This window comes from Macaca nemestrina, chromosome 12 (assembly GCF_043159975.1).
Source record: "Macaca nemestrina isolate mMacNem1 chromosome 12, mMacNem.hap1, whole genome shotgun sequence".
Taxonomy (NCBI): Eukaryota; Metazoa; Chordata; class Mammalia; order Primates; family Cercopithecidae; genus Macaca; species Macaca nemestrina.
Window position 1 is genome coordinate 83,846,503 of NC_092136.1, and position 21,192 is coordinate 83,867,694.

Sequence of the window (21,192 nt, forward strand, 5' to 3'; positions counted from 1 at the left end):
AGGCAACCTACAGAATGGGAGAACATTTTTGCAATCTACTCATCTGACAAAGGGCTAATATCCAGAACCTACAAAGAACTCAAACAAATTTACAAGAAAAAAACAAACAACCCCATCAAAAAGTGGGCAAAGGATATGAACAGACATTTCTCAAAAGAAGACATTCATACAGCCAACAGACACATGAAAAAATGCTCATCACTGGCCATCAGAGAAATGCAAATCAAAACCACAATGAGATACCATCTCACACCAGTTAGAATGGCGATCATTAAAAAGTCAGGAAACAACAGGTGCTGGAGAGGATGTGGAGAAACAGGAACACTTTTACACTGTTGGTGGGATTGTAAACTAGTTCAACCATTATGGAAAACAGTATGGCGATTCCTCAAGGATCTAGAACTAGATGTACCATATGACCCAGCCATCCCATTACTGGGTATATACCCAAAGGATTATAAATTATGCTGCTATAAAGACACATGCACACGTATGTTTATTGCAGCACTATTCACAATAGCAAAGACTTGGAATCAACCCAAATGTCCATCAGTGACAGATTGGATTAAGAAAATGTGGCACATATACACCATGGAATACTATGCAGCCATCAAAAGGGATGAGTTTGCGTCCTTTGTAGGGACATGGATGCAGCTGGAAACCATCATTCTTAGCAAGCTATCACAGGAACAGAAAACCAAACACCGCATGTTCTCACTCATAGGTGGGAACTGAACAATGAGATCACTTGGACTCAGGAAGGGGAACATCACACACAGGGGCCTATCATGGGGAGGGGGGAGGGGGGAGGGATTGCATTGGGAGTTATACCTGATGTAAATGACGAGTTGATGGGTGCAGCACACCAACATGGCACAAGTATACATATGTAACAAACCTGCACGTTATGCACATGTACCCTACAACTTAAAGTATAATAATAATAAATAAATTAAAAAAATAAATTAAAAAAAAAAAAAAAGCAACACAGCAAAGGAAATAATTTAAAAAGTGAAGAGACAAGCCACAAAATGGGAGAAATTATTTGCCAATTACCCATCTGACAAGGGATTTATAGCCATAATATATAGGGAGCTCAAACAACTCTATAGGAAAAAAATCTAGTAATCGGACTTAAAAATTGGCAAAATATCCGAATAGACAGTTCTCAAAAGAAGTCATCCACATGACAAACAGGCCTATGAAAATATGCTCAACATCACTGATCATCAGAGAAATGCAAGTCAAAACTACAATGAGATATTATCTCACTCAAGTTAAAATGGCTTTTATCCAAAAGTCAGGCAATAACAAATGCTAGTGGGGATGTGGAGAAAATGAAACCCTTGTAAACTGCTGCTGGGAATGTAAATTAGAACAACCACTATGGAGAAGAGTTTGGAAGGTCTTTTAAAAACTAAAAATAGAGCTACCATATGATCTAGCAATCCCACTGCTGGGTATATACCTAAAAGAAAGGAACTCATTATATCAAAGAAATATCTGCACTCTCATGTTGTTGCAGTACTGTTTACAATAGCTAAGATTTGAAAGCAACCTAAGTGTCCATCAACACATGGATGGATAAAAAAAATATAGTACATATATACAATGAACTCATTAAAAAATGTGATGCTGTCATTTGCAACAACATGGATGGAACTGGAGGTCATTATCTTAACTGAAATAAGCCAGGCACAGAAAGATAAACATCACATGTTCTCACTTATTTGTGGGATCTAAAAATCAAAACAATTGAACTCATGGATTTACAGAGTAGAAGAATGATTATCAAAGCCTGAGAATGGTAGTTGGGGCAGGGGTGGTGGTGAGGAGGAGAGGTGGGGATGTTTAATGTATACCAAAATCGTATAGTTAGAAAGAGTGAATAAGAATAGTGTTTGATAGCACATCAGGGGGACTAGAATTAATGATAATTTAATTGTACATTTTTAAATAACAAAAAGAGCATAATTCAATTGTTTGTAACACAAAGGATAAATCCTTGAAGGGATGAATACTCAATTTTCCATGATGTGATTATTACACATTGCATGCCTGTACCAAAATATCTCATGTACCTTATAAATATATACACCTACTATGTTCCCAGAAAAACTAAAAATAAAAAAAAAAACTAAAGATCTGTTATAACATTTTAAAATAAGCCTCATGGTAATTAGAAAGCAAAAACATATGATAGACACACAAAAAAATTTAAAAATAAGGAGTCAAAACATACCACTAGCAGAAATCACTTAGCCACAAAACAAGACAACGAGAGAGGAAGAAAGGAACCAAATACCTACAAAACAACAAGAAAATAATTCATACAATGGCAGTGAGTAGTCCTTATCTACAAGTTATTACTTAAATATAAATGGATTAAATTATCCAACCAAATTACATAGATTGGCTGAATGAATTTAAATACACACACACACAAACACACCCCAACTACATGCAGCCTACAAAGTTCCACTTTAAGTAATTGTAAGAACACACATAGACTAAAAGTAAAGTGCTGGAAAAAGATATTTTATGCATATGAAAATCAAAAGAAAGCAAGAATTACACATATATCAGATAAAATAGACTTTAAGTAAAAAAAATCATAAAAAGAGATGAAGGGTATTATATAATGATAAAGGGTTCAATTCAGCAAGAACATACAACATAAGCAATTATAAATACCTATTCATCCAAAATCCAAGCACCTAAACACATAACATAAATATGGATAGATCTGAATGGAGACACAGAATAAAATTAATAATAGTAGGAGACTTTAACACCCCACTTTGAACAATGGACAGATTATTCAGATAGAAAATCAACATGGAAACATTGAACTTAAACTATACTCTAGATCAAATGGACCTAACAGACATATACAGAACATTTTCTCTAACAGCTGCAGGTTACGCATCTTTTTAAAGTCCACATAGAGCATTTTCCAAAAGAGATCATGTGTGACAGCACAGAACAAATCATAAAAGATTTTAAAAGACTAAAATCATATCAAGTGTATTTTCCAACAACGATAGTATGAAACTAGAAATCAATAATGGAACAAACTTTGGAAAATTCACAAATACATGAAAATTAAATAAATGTTTGCTTGAACAGCCAATGAGTGAATTTAAAAATTAAAAGAAAAATTAAAATATTTGTTGAGACAAATGAAAATGAGAGCACAATATACAAAAACCTACAGAATATTGCAAAATTGTTTTTAAGAGGCAAGTTTATAGCAACAAATGTCTACATCAAAAAGAAAAAAGATCTCAAATAATACACCTCAATGAACAAGAAAACAAGAAAAAACTAAGCCCAAAGTTAATAGAAGGATGGAAATAGAAAGATTAGAGTAGAAATAAATAAAACAAAGTCTAGAGAAACACTGGAAAATGAGCAGTAAAACTAAGAATTGTTTTTTGAAAAAAGTATATAAAATTGACAAACTTTTAGCTAGACTAACTATAGTAAAAACACAGAAGACTCAGATAAATAAAGGCAAACATGAAAAAGAAGATATTGTAACTGATACAATATAAATAAAAGGATCATAGGAGGCTATTATGAACAATTATATATGGACAAATTGGATAACCTAGAAGGAATGGATAAATTCTTACCCACATACAACCTACCATGACTGAACCATGAAGAAAGAGAAAACCTGAATAGATCAAAAACAAGGAGATTGAATCAGTAATAGTCTTCCATTAAAGAAAGTCCAGAATCTGATGGCTTTACTGTTGAATTATATTACATATTTATTGAATAATTAATACCAATTCTTCTCAAACACTTTCAAAAAATTGAAGAGGAGAGAATACTTCCAAAATTCATTTCATGAGGACAGCATCACCCTGATACCAAAGACAAACAAGAACACGAAATATAAAAAGAGAAACTACAGAACAATATTCCTGATGAACATAGATGCAATAATCCTCAGCATAATGTTAGCAATATAAATTCAACAGTACATTTTAAAAGTGTATTTGCCATGATCAGCTGGTCTTGATCATGCACTTATCACTGTGATCATGACTTAAAACTATGAAACTACTAGAAGAAAACCTAGGGGAAAAGATTCACAACATTGGTTTGAGCAATAATTTGGGGATATGGCCCTACAAGAACAGGAAAAAAAAGCAAAATTAGAAAAATGGGACTGCATCAAACTAAAAAGCTTCAGCACAGCAAAGGAAATAATCAAGAAAGAGATAACCTACACGAATGAGAGAAAATATTTTCAAACTATACATCTTAAGGAATTAATACTCAAAATATATAAGAAACTCAACTCAACAGAAAGAAAACAACCAAATTAGAAAATGGGCAGATGATCTGAATAGACATTTCTAAAGAGAAGACATACACATGGCCAAGAAGAATATGAAAGTATTTTCGACATCACTAATCATCAGGGAAATGCAAGTAAAAAACAATGAGATATCATCTCACACTTATTAGAATGGCTATTATCGAAAAGATAATAAATGCTGGCAAGGATGTGGGAAAAAGGGAGCACTTACACACTGTTGATGGGAATATAAATTAATGCAACTATTATGAAAAAGAGTATAGAGCTTCTTCAAAAATTTGAAAATAGGACTGTATCATATAATTCAGTAATTCAACTATTGGGTATATAGCCAGAGTAAATAAAGTCAGTATGTTGAAGACACATTTGCACTCATATGTATGTTGCAGCCTTATTCAAAACAGCCAAAATATGGAATCAACCTAAATGTTCATCAATGGATGAATGGATAAAGAAAATGTGGTATATGTACATAATGAAATGCTATTTTGCCACGAAGAAGAAGGAAATACTGTCATTTGACACAATATGGATGAACCTGAAAGACATTTGGTTAAGTGAAATAAGCCAGGCACAGAAAGACAATTATAGCATGATCTTACTCCTATGTGAAATCTAAAAATTTGATCTCATAGAAGTGGAGAGTAGAATGGTGGTTACCAGGAGTTGAAGTGGTTGGTGGGAGGAAGAGTTGTGGAAATGTTGTCAAAGGACACAAAATTTTACTTAGAATAAATAATTTCAAGAGATCTGTTGTACAGCATATTAACAATATATTTATTCTTGAAAAATGCTAAGAGAGTGGATGAATATTCTCCCACAAAATAACTACATGAAGTAGTGCATACATTAATTAGCTAGAAAACAAATTTGTTTTCTAAATAAACTTAGTCCATAATTTATATATACTTCATTATGTTGTGCATGGTCAATATATAAAATTTTATCCATCAAAAAAGAGAGAAAAATCATGTGTAAGGCAGAGCTGGGATTGACAGAGAAACTAAAAGAGAGAAGAGGGAAGAAGAAAATACATAGAAAATAATTTAGCTAATGACTGCTCATAGACAGTTAATATAAAGAAAATGACAAATGATATACCTAGGAACAAAATATTTTACATCCAAAATGTTCTCTTTAATATACACGTTTCCCAGGGCCCCAATATATTCATCTTAAGAAAACAAAAAGTAAACAAACTTCCTTATCAACTCCTCCAACAAATCTCACAACTGAGGTATGATGAGTGCCTCAGAAGCTCTCAAAACTGTCAGCATCTGCCTTGCTCAGGCCCATTTCATTTGATCATTTATTTGACAGAGGAATAGCTCCAGTTTTGCAGTCCTCCTTAAATTGCTGAGATTCTTCCCCCCAATTAAATCACCCAGTGACAGCAGCAATTTTATTAGGCTACTTTTTAAACTTGGTCAGAAAGCATAAAGATAACAAGGTAAGGCTTGCAACAATATAAATCATGTTAAGAACCATCACTCTGTAGCTCCGGATCCAAATCAAAGCTATGAAATATAGAATGACATTGGATGCTGAAGTGAAAAATACCAACCATGTTTCTCTGAGGTTCAGACATTAATACTCAGACACATTTTATATAACAGTCTGCTCAGTAGATTAGTAAAACAGAGGCCGTAAAGCCTGGAAATCCTCCTACCCACATTAAGCTAATTGAGTTGGAGACATCCAATTCATCATATTTGCAGGCTGATTTATAAGCAGCTCACCCTGCCCTGGAGCAGAAAGTGAAATATTACGAGTTAGCTATTCTTAAAATCTGAAACCCAGCAATTCTGAACCTGTCAATATCTTAATGGCACAGAGAAAAGAAGAAGAATTCAATTCATGTGCATTTCTGTGACCCTGATGAAAAAATAAATACCCAGTGCATATTTTATGACTGATATTTCTATGAAGAGTCTAGCCACATATTGGAAATTTTCTGTGCTAGAATTCTATGGAAAGTGTATCATCATTTTAGCAAGTTGATGGGGTAATTTGAAAACAGTTCTTTGCTAGAATGCAACTTCCATCAAGCATAAAGAACACAGCCTTATGACAGTTAAAACCCAAATTCAGACAGACAAGATATTATTGCTCTTGGCTTAAATAGATGGTAAAAGCTTATGGCACTAAATAATAAACAGAAAACTGTCTTATAAGAATGTATCAAAAATACCGAGGAGAATGGAATCAGAAGCAGTTCTGCATTTAGAGAACCCTCCTGAAGCAAATGTACCCTAAAATCCTTCTCATCTAGGGGAACCTGTTGATCTTTGCTTCTGAGGGCTGCTGTGGAATTGGGCAGGCCTCGCAGACACAGTAGATTGGGAGGCCTCCTCCTATTTTTTCTGAAATTTACAAAAGATTTATTCTCAAGGACAAGCATTCCTTAACCAGGCAGTAACTGTGAGACAGAAAAATAGGAATCATAGTTTCTCAGAGGTGAAAGAAAACTTGAAATTCATTCCATCCAGAAATTCCTAACCTTAAGTCTATGTTCCACAGGAAGTCCATAGATGCCCTTCAAGTAATTCATATCATTTCTGAAGATTTATGCAATATTTTTGTGGGTATAATTTTGTGGGTATAGTTTTTATCTAGGGAAAGGGCTCATAGTTTTTCAAATCAATTTCTCAAAGTAATCTATGGGAGGAAAAAAGGTTGAAAACGCTATTCGACATTCTCTTTCCTGAATCATCTCTACGATATCTCATTGAAGATTTTTCTACCTTTTGCTTGAATACCTCCAATGACACGAAGTTCGCTACCTTATGAAGCAGGTCATTCTCTCTTTGGACCATGTTATTTAAAACAAAAATTTTTTAACTTACATAAACTCTGCTTTTCTTTCATTGTTTACTCTAAAGGTCTTGATGTCTACAAAAATTGTATGGACAAGTTCTCTGTTTTAAACATTTTAAAGATGAACTACCATGTCATTGTGAGCTAAGTCTATTTTCCAACGACCACATCACTCATGGCCTTTGATGTTCCCATTTGATATGGTTTTAATAGCCTTGCCAGCCTATATACCCCTCTCTGAAAGCACCCCAATCTGCTGCCATTCTCTCTGAAATATAGTCCTCAGATCCTAACGATACATTCTAGCACAGTGTAGAATTGTCATCTCTTTGTTCTTGGCATGTAATTCCATTAATGTAGCCTAAAATTACATTGGTTTTTGGAAGTCCCACACACTGACAACTCCTTAAACTGACTGTATGTTGACATTCCTCCCTGTGCCCCCACTCACCACCTGACCCTCACCACCCAGCTCCTTTTTCTTTATCATATGTTTCTCTTAGTTTTCCATTGACCGTTCTAAAAAGTGGGAATGAGAAAAAGAGGATGGAATGGAAAATGGAGACTAGAAAAACAGAAGTCGAGGTGGAGGTAGCCACACAGTAACTCGACTGTGGAAGAAGGGGTCCTTTAAGCACAGATAGTAAAATTCAAGCCAACAAATAACCTCCTTAATCTTAATTACTGCCCACAATGTGCTTCCATTATCATCAGTATATAAATGTGGAAATTAGGTTTAGGAGCATTCAGTGAATTCTCAAATGGCATATTTCTGATGCCATGCCTAGCTCTTATCCCACACACTGCCCTGCAGCTCTGGGAAACCATCCCATAGAGAAATAATAGCAGAAATAATAGCATTGCTACGATGTAGATTAGTCTTTGATATATGAATCATTTACATTTTGTTTTTACAACACTATCTCATCAGAATTTGCACAAGTACACAAATAGACATAAGAGTTAAATAATGATGAGGCTTACTTTTACTGAATCAATCTGATGCACACAGTTTAGTTGGAGAGATTTGGGATGAAGAGAGAGGTTGGTCTAGTGTCAACAACCTAGATTTGGCCCTTTCCTAAAGCTGAGAGATGGCACAAACAAATAATAACTCAGTGATAACAATTTTCAATAACATCCCCTAGAAATTGAAATAAGTGAACGTCTGTGACCTGCTGAGTCAAGAACACCTGTTGTTTACTTTTCTTGGGAAACAGAGATATAAACTCAGGTCTAGGAATCCAAGACCCAGATTCCTGTCTCAGCTATAGTGTTAGCTAGGTGGCTGCTTTGGGAAAGTCGCATAATAGCTGTGATTCTTAGTTTCTTTATTTGTAAAATTAAGTGGTTAGAATATGTTATTCCTAGTTCCTCTGCTGAGATGTAAGTCCAGTGATTCTATGAGGCTTGCTATTGGATACTGGGTTATCTGATTATTTAAGGAATTTACTGCTGAACTTAAAAGCCTCTTGCCTGGATCTGTGCAGCACATTATCTAAATTAAAACAAGGTATCATCTTGTCTGAGAAGGGGCTCTATTTTCTAATTCATATAAATATGTTGAATGAGTGTTGGCAGCTCTGCTTTAATTGTTCATAAGAGAAATAAAACCTACTTTTTGAAATGATATTTCAAATAGTTTTATATTGCTTGTTTATAATTAAAAGCAGGTAATATGTCTTGTAGTCCACTGAGAAAATAAACTACCATCAGAAACAACTTTTTAAGTTAAATTTCTTTGGGCCAGGCATGGTGGCTCAAGCCTGCAATCCCAGCACTTTGGGAGGCCAAGGCGGGCAGATCACCTGAGGTCAGGAGTTCAAGACCAGCCTGGCCAACATGGTGAAACCCCGTGTCTACTAAAAATACAAAAATTAGTTGGGTGTGGTGGCACACACCTGTAATCCCAGCTACTTGGGAAGCTGAAGCAGGCGAATCACTGGAACCCAGGAGGCAGAGACTGCAGTGAGCAGAGATCACGCCACTGCACTCCAGCCTGGGTGACAGAGCGAGACTCTGTTGAAAGAAAAGAAAGAAAGAAAGAAAGAAAAGAGAGAAAAAAAGAAAGAGAGAAAGAGAGAAAGAAGGAAGGAAGGAAAGAAGGAAGGAAGGAAGGAAGGAAGGAAGGAAGGAAGGAAGGAAGGAAGGAAGGAAGGAAAGAAAGAAAGAAAGAAAGAAAGAAAGAAAGAAAGAAAGAAAGAAAGAAAGAAAGAAAGAAAGAAAGAAAAGAAAAGAAAAGAAAAGAAAAGAAAAGAAAAGAAAAGAAAAGAGAGGAAGGAAGGAAGGAAGAGAGGGAGGGAGGGAGGGAGGGAGGGAGAGAAGAAAGAATTTCTTTACAGGCAACATGAAGAAGTGAAACTAGAAAATCTCTAGAGCACCAGTCCTGAAAACAAAATCTCTGGAACACCTTCAATTACTATAATTTCAAGCTAACGTTTGTAAGTGTCCCATTACTTCTGTATGTGCCCTATTGCTTAATGGGCATTACGGTCACGGTGGGAGGTGGGGAGTTGTTCTGGTCTATGTAAAGGAACTTCAGTAAGTGCCTCTTGAATGCATTTTAAATGAACTTACCTGTGACCCAAAATTGGCCACAAACTCTAACATACTCAATGTTCTGCCAATTCAGAAGGAACAAATCGTCTGCCTTCAGAGTGACTTTGGTGAGTCAGCTGGACTGGGAGAATATATCCTGGGAGCTGCATTAGGATTAAATCTGATTGCTAGACACTGGCAATTCCTCTCTGAGTTGGAGAAAATCAATTCAAATTTCTCTACCATGTTTTCTTATACAACATTCTGTCTTATATAAGATTATATAAGTTTCCTTTGCATATACCTATAGAGACATTTAAAAATTGCCTTCTGGATGATTTTTTTATACTTATTAAATAAGGTTAAATAAGTGCTTTGTTATATAGCTTCTGTCCACTAAATGATTCTTGCACATCCTGATTATCTTTAAAGATTGTGCATATGTTCCAATATCTCCCATAACTAGCCTTAAAAGAGAGCTTTCTGCTTTAGTAAATTCTTGTTTGGACCACTCAAAATGTCCCCAATTCATTTGCTACAATTTGAGCTAACCAACGTGACATTCGCTTTTGCAGAAGAGATAATAATTTGAATAACACACCCTTACTTAGCTGAGATGGGAATATTCTATAGTGTAAAACCATTCTCTGAAGGACATCAATGATGAGGATATAACAATTTCCAATCATTACTGAGAGCTCAAAGAGTTAACTAATCTTAAATTTAGATTTGTTCTTAAATGCATAGGCATTTTCTATTTTTTTTATGTGAAATAATTACCATTTACTGAGCAACTACAAGGCGCCAAGTACTACAGACTTTCCATGTATTATCTCAAGTAATCCTTACAGCATGGAATGTGAATTCCATACTATTATTTCCAAGAGGTTAGAAGTTAATAGATTTGCTAACAGACACAGCTAGAAAGCAACTGAGCCACAATGTAAACACAAGTAAGTCTGATTCTAAAGCCCATCTGCTTTCCACTGTATGCTATTACTTTTATGGATTAGCTGGGAAAGAGTTAAAAATTCAACAGCACTATGTGTGTCAGAATTAATTTTTGCAGAGTTTGGAAAAATTTCTGATTATCTTTGCTAAGAAAAAAGAATTGAAAATATGCTCACCAAAAGATTACAATTCCATTCTATTTAGAAATATGGGAGGGATGTAGAAGTTATGTATCATTTTAGGGTACCACTAACAATATCATCTTTAACCACAGTAACAATAGGTGCCTTATATTGGTGAGCAGCCTCTGTGAGTGTTAGTACATTATTTCTAATCATTACAGAAAGTTTTGGCAATATGAAATCTTAGTTTTGAGAAAAATTTCTGTGTAACTGAGTTAACTCTAGAAATATCTGCAGCTACAAATAATCACTAACAACACTTACCTAGAATTTTCTATAAACACTTATTTTTAAAACTTATTATAATTTTAATAACCTAATATTTCTTAGAAAAAATTCATTATTATTATTATTGTTATTAATACTGTGTAGATAAAAGAAGTAGAAAATTTGAATTTCACCTCACAAACTCATCTTTCAAAACCCATGGAGAGAACCCCTTCCATGGGTGTCCAGTCTTTTGGCTTCCCTGGGCCACATTGGAAGAAGAAGAATTGTCTTGGGCCACACATAAAATACACTAACTCTAATGATAGCTGATGAGCTTAAAAAAAAAAAAACTGCAAAAAATATCTCATAATGTTTTAAGAAAGTTTACGAATTTGTGTTGGGTCCATTCAAAGCTGTCCTGAGTCACATGTGGCCCATCACCGCAGGTTGGAAAAGCTTGCCTTAACCCTTGATGCCTTTGGTTCTAGAAATAATTCTTACATTTTGAGATACTGGTTCAGTCCTATGCCTAACACTCCTTTCTTCCCACTTTTCAATATCTGGCCTAAATAGCCACAATTATGTGGGTATGCTGTTTGTACCCTTTTCAATTAAAGATAATTGAGGAAAGAAATGCTTTATTTGCATAGAATTTCGATCAGGAGATTTTGTGCCTACATTCAGCATGCATCTGTCAAGGCCATATTTCACTCAACCATTTCCTCTCACCACGGACTAGTCCTAGAACACAATGCATTGTGCACAAGTCACAAATCTCTGCCAAACCCTTATGGTTTTATTAACTAAGAGCTTCTCAATTTAGCTTCACAAGTCTGTTTCTTCCTCAAGACTAGATGCTTCCAGGATGATCATCTCAGCTACTTCCACCATCTAGTGGCAAGAGATAGAAATGAAAGGATTTTACATTTTTGAAGATTATTGCTTAAAATATCAAGAATCAGAATAGTTTTCTAATTAGTGGTATTACTAAAAACATAATGTCTAGAAAGGAAAAATAAGCACATTATTTTCAGTTGGTGGTCAGGACCTCATGACTATTGGGGTCAAATGTAACTCATAAGGTTTTTTTTGTTTTTTTTTTTTTTAATTAATCAAATAAGTATTTTAAAACATCTGCTGTTTGGTCAACACAATCTTAGGCATTGTGAAGGAGCTACAAATTTCTGTATTTAAAAGACATGACTCCCTTTTAGTAGAAGTTCGTAACTTAGTTATGAAAATAGAAGCTCCAAGCTACTAAGGGCTAAATGTTGTGGTAAATTTCTCACTACTTCATGTTATCCTCAGTAGGTACCTCTTTCTCCCCAAAGCCCATATATGGTGGTGTTGGCACCTGTGTTTCAGTCCTCTGTGTTCTCCTCCCCTCTCCTGAGCAATCCCATCTATTTTCACAACTCCAACTACACTGAAAACTTGAAAGTTTCCATTTTCTAGATCAGATTTTTATTTCAAATTGACTGTTGAACACTTCTACCTGGGTGTAACATAAATACTTCAAAATCAATTATTCCAACATAAACTCAGAAATTATCCCACTCCCTCCCCTGCCGTTCTAAAATCTGCTCTTCCTCTGGCATTCTTGGTTTCATTTCATGATATATCCTCTACTCAGCGGTCAAATTTTAAAAATTGTAAATTATCTTCTATTTCTCTCTCTCTTCTACCTTCTATATGTAATAGGTCTCAGTGTCCTGATTATATCTCTTTCTAAATAAACCTTCTAATCTATCTTTCCCTTCAACCCCAATACCTCTGCTTTATATCAAAGTTTATCTATCTTTTACATTTTACCTGATGCCCTTGAATCTGATGTCATACCTTTCCAATTTTTCCTTCCACTGTACCACATGACATGAATAATGGTCTAATTTGCAAATCAGGTCATGTTACTCTCTTTTTTAAAAATTCTGTAGTCATCCCTCATTACCTACAAAGTGAAGTCCAGTCTCTACATAAGGTCCTTCATTACCTGTTCATGCCCATCTCTCTTGCTTTATGGGATGTTTGGGCCCACTCTATGCCCCTTCCCTTAATTCTTACATTGTATGTCAGTATCCTACTGAACTACTTGGCAGTTCTCAGAACTTTTCCATATTGTTACACAACTGCTAGAGAATAGGGCAACCTTGACTTTTCTCCCTTACTTCACACTTCCTTCAAGTAAAAAATGATGTCCTGTATAATTTTTTTCTCTGACAACACCCATCTTAACCTCTCCAGCTCCAAAAAATAAAACAGTTTTTCTAGGTCTTGAGAGACCTTTCTTTGCTACTTTCTTTATTGTACACTCCAAAAGTATATGTGCCTAACCAAAACATAATTTTATACTAAAGAAATAATTCTATGACAAAATATGTTTGGGAAATACTTTGTACTAATCATATTTCCATCTTAGATGTTTATATTTCATACTATTATAGTAAAGACTCTGAGAAATCCTTCAACAAGTTAATGGATTTAACTCCTCAAATGTGTTTAAGCATTCATTCATACCTTTATTTTAATAATGCTGACCAAATTCCACCCAACATACTTTGGGAGATGCTAGTCTAGTTTCATCTTAGATTCCAATAAGGGAGTAAAATAAAAAACAAAACAAAGCAAAACAAAAATAAGGTGCAGTCCAGGTCATGGGAGCTTACACATTTACTAACAGCAAGAAAAATGGCAAACCTAGAGGAAAGAACGTTATATAGTAGTCCTCCCTGATCTTAGGTGGCACTTTTCTTGCAGTTTCAGCTACCAGAGGTCAACTATGGCCTGAAAACAGGTCAGTACACACAAGATATTTTGAGAGACAGAGGGAGAGCACATTCACATAACTTTTATTAAAGTATATTGTTATAATTATATTTTATTAACTGACTGTTGAACACTTCTACCTGGGTATAACATAAATACTTCAAAATCAGTTATTGTTAATCTCTTGCTGAGCCTAATTTATAAATTAAATTTTATCATATGTATGTGATGACATACATATGAAAACATAGGAAAAAACATAGTATAAATAGGATTTGGCACTATCTGCAGTTTCATTGCATCCATGGGGGGGGTCTTAAAATGTATCCCCCACAGATAAGTGGGGACTACTGTATAGTTCAACAAATAATTTTTAGAACAATAGAATAAGGTATATTTTTAAAGGATGACTATGTGGGATGCACTAAATCCTTGTGCCATAGGATCTTATGCCCAGTTGGGGTTGGCCAAGAGTTAACGAAAAGGCTTTACATAGGAAGAGGGTTTTTATTGTACTTTTGGCTAAAACATACTTTCCTATGATTGTGCTCTGGCAACTCTAGTAAGAAAACAGTATAAAAAATACACATTGTTATCCTTTGTCTATAGTTTTTTATTGGCTTCCTCATGCTTCAGCTCTTCTATAATTTCTCAAATGTGCATTGCCTACAGATTCCCAAATGTCTTCTTATATATACTCAACAAGTGCCCAGTTGTCCAGGGTATTGAAGTTTACCCAAACCTCACATACTCCTAATTTCCAGCAAAGTTTCCCAGAACTGTTTATTCTAGTTTCTGTGAAAATTCAAGTACACACAATTATATTTATCTGATTAAAGTAATTCACACCAATTTATAAAAGGAGGCTTTAATCTTCCTTGTAATTAGTCATTAAACCTAAGAATCTAAGCTGGTTTTGACTGCAAGACACACTTCTTTTTTAATACTCCCTAGGAAATACAGCCAATTTTAATTGCAAGATGCCATTGATTTTAAGACACATCCAGATTTCAGATATGTTAATATGTGATAAAATATGAAGTTTAGAATTTATGAAATTTTATATAAATGATGATTAGGTAAGGAAGAAGAGGACAGCAGTTAACTCCCTCCCTTTCTCTCTCTATTTCGCTAATAAATACTCCTACAGGGTACTCTGGTAGATGCTTGGGGCCCCAGGGTTTTAAGTTTGAGGAATTCAAATTTCAGTTTTGGAATAATAATAAGTAACAAATAATTATGAATCAAGTCCTCCAAGATAATAATCTAGATACTGAAAATCATGTTTCACTGCTCTTTGTTCCCCCATCACTTAGTGCTACAGTAGGCACTCAATTAATATTTATTGAACTGACCCAAAGTGAAAAGACCTAAACTGAAAAGAAAATTCTTGTGGTTTATCATAGGCCAACTTCTTTTGTGAAAGATTCTAGGTAACATCTGAAGAGAGCGCATCCCCACACCTTGAGGAAAAGAAAACAAATTCCCTTGAATTGACCACTAAATTGCATGTCTCCTTCCAACCCCATACTTCACACTGGCCAAGGCACTCTAATGAAAACAGGCTTAGAAAGCCCATCTATCACTTAGGCAGCTGGTATGCACCAAAGACAGATGAATTTTAGAACCAGGGCTTCAAGTGATACACGACGATGGAGAAAATGATACTCAAACCTGTGACAGTGAGATTACTCATCTAATGATTCAGAGCCCACTCAGTGTGACATTTAAACTATTATCCAGCAATTTCACACTCTGTTTAGGCATGCCATATGTAAATTCTCCATTAATACTAGAGTCACATTGTTTTCTCAGTAGGATTCTGGGGCAAGCATCTGATTATGTGTTTTGCCTCCTTTTCTTCCTTTTAGTGCTTGACCCAAGAATACTAGACAGATAAAAGAAGGCAAAGAAGTTGAAAATATGACAGTTCTAATGGAGACTTTGTACCTTTTTAGCAGTTCCCTGACTCTAACAGGCTTCCTTTATGAGAAAATAACCCATTAGATTTTAATCATGGTAGGTTTTTCAACAGTTGAACTGTGATAATGTAACAACTTGATTAGTAAATGTATCTTGTTGCTATAAAAATGCAAGTTCTTGAATCTGATATTCATAGTGCTGTGCTGGAGCTTACTCACTAGCTCATGAGAATCTCATGTGCCTCTATTTCCAAATATTTAAAAAGTAGCCTTACTTAGGTCGGTAGCCTAAAATCAGCCATGCTGGGAATATTTACATCACAAAATTGGCCAAACTTAAAATGGACTTATTTTTCCCCCTAGAAAAATCTTACACATTTATTCCTATTACTATTGGTGATGAAGGAGAGATACACAGGGTATCTTTACTAAGACAACATAAAAGCATATCTTGAGCTATAAAATCCCAGATCATACTGAATGGACAAAAGTTGGAAGCATTCTCCTTGAAAACCAGAACAAGACAAGGATGCCCTCTATCACCATTCCTTTTCAACAAAGTCCTGGAAATCCTAACCGAAGCAATCAGGCAAGAGAAAGAGGTAAAAGGCATCCGAACAGGAAGAGAAGAGGTCAAACTATTCCTGTTTGCAGATGATATGATGCTATGCCTAGAAAACCCCTTAGTCTTTACCCAAAAGCTCCATGATCTGATAAAGAACTTCAGCAAAGTTTCAGGATATAAAACCAGTATACAAAAATCAGTAGCATTCCTATCTACCAACAACATCCAAGCTGAAAGTGAAATCAAGAACCCAATCTCATTTACAATAGCCACAAAAAGAATAAAATACCTATGAATACAGCTAACCATGGAGGTAAAAGATCTCTACAATGAGGATGGCGAAAAAGTTGCTCAAGGAAATCAGAGATGATTCAAACAAATTGAAAAACATTCTATGCTCATGGATAGGAAGAATCAACATTGTTAAAGTGACCATGCTCCCCAAAGCAATTTACACAGTCAGTGCTATTCCTATCAAATACCAATGACATTCTTCACAGAATTAGAAAACAACTATTAAAATTCACATAGAACCAAAACAGAGCCCAAAGAGCCAAGGCAATATTAAGCAAAAAGATCAAAGCTGTAAGTATCACATTATTGGACTTCAAACTATACTACAAGGCTACAGTAACAAAAATAGCATAATACTGGTAGAAAAACAGACACATAGACCAATTGAACAGAATAAAGAGCCCAGCAATAGTGCTGCACATTGCCAACTATCTGATCTTCAATAAAGTGGGCAAAAACAGGCAATGGGAAAAGGACTCCCTAGTCAATAGATGGTGCTGGGACAACTGGCTAGCCATATACAGAAGATGGAAACTGAACCCCTTCCTTATATCACATACAAAAAATCAACTCAAGATGGATTAAAGACTTAAATACAAAACCTAAAACTATAAACATCCGGGAAGATAACCTAGAAAATATTATTCTGGAAAGAACCTGGTGAAGATTTCATGATGAAGATGTCAAAAACAATTGTGACAAAAACAAAATTTGACAAATGGGATCTAATTACACTTAAGAGCTTCTGCACAACAAAAGAAACTATCAACAGAGTAAACAGACAACCCACAGAATGGGAGAAAATTTTTGCAAAGTATGCATCCAATAAAGGTCTAATATTCAGAATCCATTAACAAGCCAAAAAATAATCCTATAAAAAAGTGGGAAAAGGACACGAGCAGACACTTTTCAGAAAAGATATATATGCAGCCAACAAGCATATGAAAAAATGTTCAACATCACTAATCATTCGAGTAATGGAAATTAAAACCACAAAGAGATACCATCTTATATCAGTTAGAATGGCTTTTATAAAAAGTCAAAAAATAACAGATGCTGGTGAGGTTGCAGAGAAAAGGGAATGCTTATACAGTGCTGCTAGGAATGTAATTATTCCAGGTATTGCGGAAAGCAGTTTGACAATTTCTCAAAGAACTGAAAACAGAATTGTCATTCGACCAAGCAATCTCATTATTGGGTATATACTCAAAGGAATATAAATTGCTCCTCCGTTAAGACACACACAAAGGTATGTTTGTTGCAGCACTATTCACAATAGCAAAGGCAAGGAATCAACCTAAATGCCTAGTAACAGTAGCTGGGATAAAGAAAATGTGAAACGTATACACCGCAAAATACTGCACAGCCATAAAAACTTTGGGAGGCCGAGGCTGGCGGATCATGAGGTCAGGAGATCTGTAGTCCCAGCTACTCAGGAGGCTGAGGCAGAGAATCGCTCGAACCCGGGAGGTGGAGGTTGCAGTGAGCCAAGATTGTGCCATTGCACTCCAGCCTAGGCGACAGAGTGAGACTCCATTTCCAAAAAAAAAAAAAAAAAAGAAGAAAAAGAAAGTAAAAGAAAAAGAATGAGATCATGTTCTTTGCAGCAACATAGATGGAGCTGAAGGCCATTATCCTAAGCATACTAACACAGGAGCAGAAAACCAAATGCTACGTATTCTCACTTACAAGTGGGACCTAAACATTGAGTATATATGGACACAAAGAAGGGAACAACAGACACTGAGACCTACTTGAAAACGGTGGGTGGGAGGAGGGTGAGGATTGAAAAACTACCTATTTGATACTGTGCTTATTACCTGGTGATGAAATAATCCGCACACCAAACCTCTGTGACATGCAGTTTACCTATATAACAAACCTGCGCATGTACCGCTGTACCTAAAATACAAGTTTAAAAATAAATAAATAAATAAATAAATACTCAAACACATCTTGTTTAGTATAAACAACACCTCGAGAAGGTCATGATGAAAAAATCCTGGTCCCAAAATAGCTACCTCACAGCCTGAGTGTAGAAATTCTTGGCGAGCTTCCCTTTCCCTCCTCTTCACAATACCTTGGGGCCATACCACAGAACTGGTGGTTCCAAAAAGGAGAAAAATCTATTAGGACCGCAGTGTTTCATCCCAGGGTCTTGCTATTCATAGGTGGCTGTTCTTAAAACTGACATGAGGTGCCCTCAATAAAAGGCTAGGAAATTAGTTAGAAGTGACATAAATATAACAGAAAATCTAGGCTAACAGAAACCCATTGAAGTTGAATACAGTTAATTCTGAGACTGAGATTCCTGGAAGGCAAAGGATAAAGGAAAAACAGGAAAACTTCCTTTGTTTATATGAGATCTGAGATTTAGAAAAAGCACACTGTCCCATCAACTCTGATATACATTTTCCAAATGAGACAGCGAGTAGCATAATAAATGATGGTACAATCACCAAAACTGCAGATGTTCAGATAATTATATTATCATGTATATGCTGAAGACTTAATATACAAAACAAAGCTCCCATAATGCTTTCATTGTTCTGTTCATTTTTTTTTTTTTTTTTACTGTAACCAGACTAGCATCCCTCATAATTACAATAGCACCTATTATAAAATTTGGACTCTCCCTATTCCATTTTTGAATCCCAGAAGTAACAGAAGGAATTTCACTACTTTCAGGCATAATCCTACTGATAAGACAAAAGATGCACTTACTTTAAATATTTCATCTATCATTGTTAGTTGACTTAAATATAATACTAATAATCACCACATTATCGATTCTAGTAGAAGGATATAAAATGCTAGCCTTGATTATCCTACGTACCTAGCCTAAAATCCTTTGGGAGGTATGCTCTAGAGTTGATTAAGGAGGAAAAGTTGGGAAGGGAGAAAGATGGCGAAATTTGTGTATGTGTGTGTTGGGTGTTGTGGCATGGACAGGGTCTCACTTTGTTGCCCAGGCTGTAGTGCGGTGTGTGTGATCATGGCTTACTCCAGCCTCAACTTCCTGGGCTCAAAGGATCCTCTCACCTCAGACTCCTGCACACCTGCAACTACACTTGCACGCCACCTCGCTTGGCTAATTTGTTAAAATTTTTGCAGAGACAAGGTCTTGCCTTGTTACCCAGGCTGGTCTTGAAGTCCTGGGATCAGCGGTCCTCCCACCTCGGCTTCCCAAAATGCTGAGACTACAGGTGCGGACCACTGTGCCTGACCTATGGAGGTTCTTATAGGGAGCTTTTCAACCAGTTTGAAAGAATAAAACAAATGTAAGTACCCTCGATGCAGTTCAGTCTCTCAGCCCTGCCCTTTCTCAATTTACAGTGATTGGTACACAGAGTAGGGATCAGCAACTGTTTGAAAAAATTAAAGAGTACTGTCTAACTCTAGTAATCAGAATGATTCTATACTGAACACAGAATTCTGATTCCTAAACAGGACCTTAGAGGCAATTTTGTTTATCCTTCTATGGAAGGAGTCTTTTCTACAAAACCTCTGACAAGCCATTATCCATTGCTGAAAGATTTCTAGGGATAGGGAACTTCTGTCTCATGAAGTAGTCTACAATTTTTTTGAGTAGCTATAAATATCAGGAGCTGTGGTGTTAAAATAATCCCACATATAATATACATTACTGTCACTTATGAACAGTGGACCTACTTCTGCCTTCTGCATGACATTGATGTCATGCTTTTCAGATGACAGCTCTTGAGGTAAAAAAGGTTAAGTCCCGTGTCCCCCAATTCTTAATCTTTTCTTCTCCAGGTTAAACATACTCCTTTTCACCAGTCATCCAAACACTTGCAAAGAAATTCTGGAGATTTACACAATGAATCCCAGAAGCAGAATATTAATATTAATATATTTTTACTTACTATGTAATATTTACTGGAATTTGACGATCCAATATTTTTATGCATTGGTAGTAGCTATAGCTAATTTATTTGATAATACAATTTAGCATACAAATATGTTTGAAATGTTTCAAAATTTGAAACATAAGGTTAAGCATAAGTTAACCTCTCTTGGATGTTTTGGCAGGTATAATAAGATCCAGAAAACATGGAAGACACTTTTATGTCTATACTTTTTATTGTAACACAGCTATGTAGAAGTGCTGGCAAAATGAATGTTCTAGGTGATGAAAGAAATTTTTGTTTAGCAGTAATTACTAAGGAATTAGTTGGTAGGTGTTTTTATTTTTTTCCATTTGAATTCCCTTTTATTTCAGCCGAATTTTGATTTTTCTTTTTAAACTTTGATAAACATTTAAAAGTTTTTTGTACAAAACACAAAATCTGGTAGTGCCAGTTCAGCCAAAAATAAAAATAAAAATAAAAATAAAAAATAAAAAAAAAGCAGAGTAATTTGCTAATTTGCAGCCAAGGGGCATAGAAAAGTATTTTTTTTCTCATTTAATTATACCTTCTTCTCAAGATATAATTTATCAAGCAATTGTTTAAAATTAAATTTTAAAAAGTAGAAAGTATTGGTAAAAGTATGACACCAAATTGAAATAAGTCTAATAAACAATTTTCTCTAGGATACAATAGAGGCATTGATTAGACAACTCACACATTTTCCTTTATAGTTTAGACAGTA

The 21,192-nt window shown here is 35.3% G+C and overlaps 1 protein-coding gene across 25 annotated transcripts in view; it reads right to left on the minus strand.

Annotated features, from left to right (window-relative positions):
- LOC105468849 (discs large MAGUK scaffold protein 2) overlaps positions 1-21,192 on the minus strand; it is a 2,241,192-nt gene that overhangs the window by 1,072,917 nt on the left and 1,147,083 nt on the right. The window lies entirely within an intron of this gene.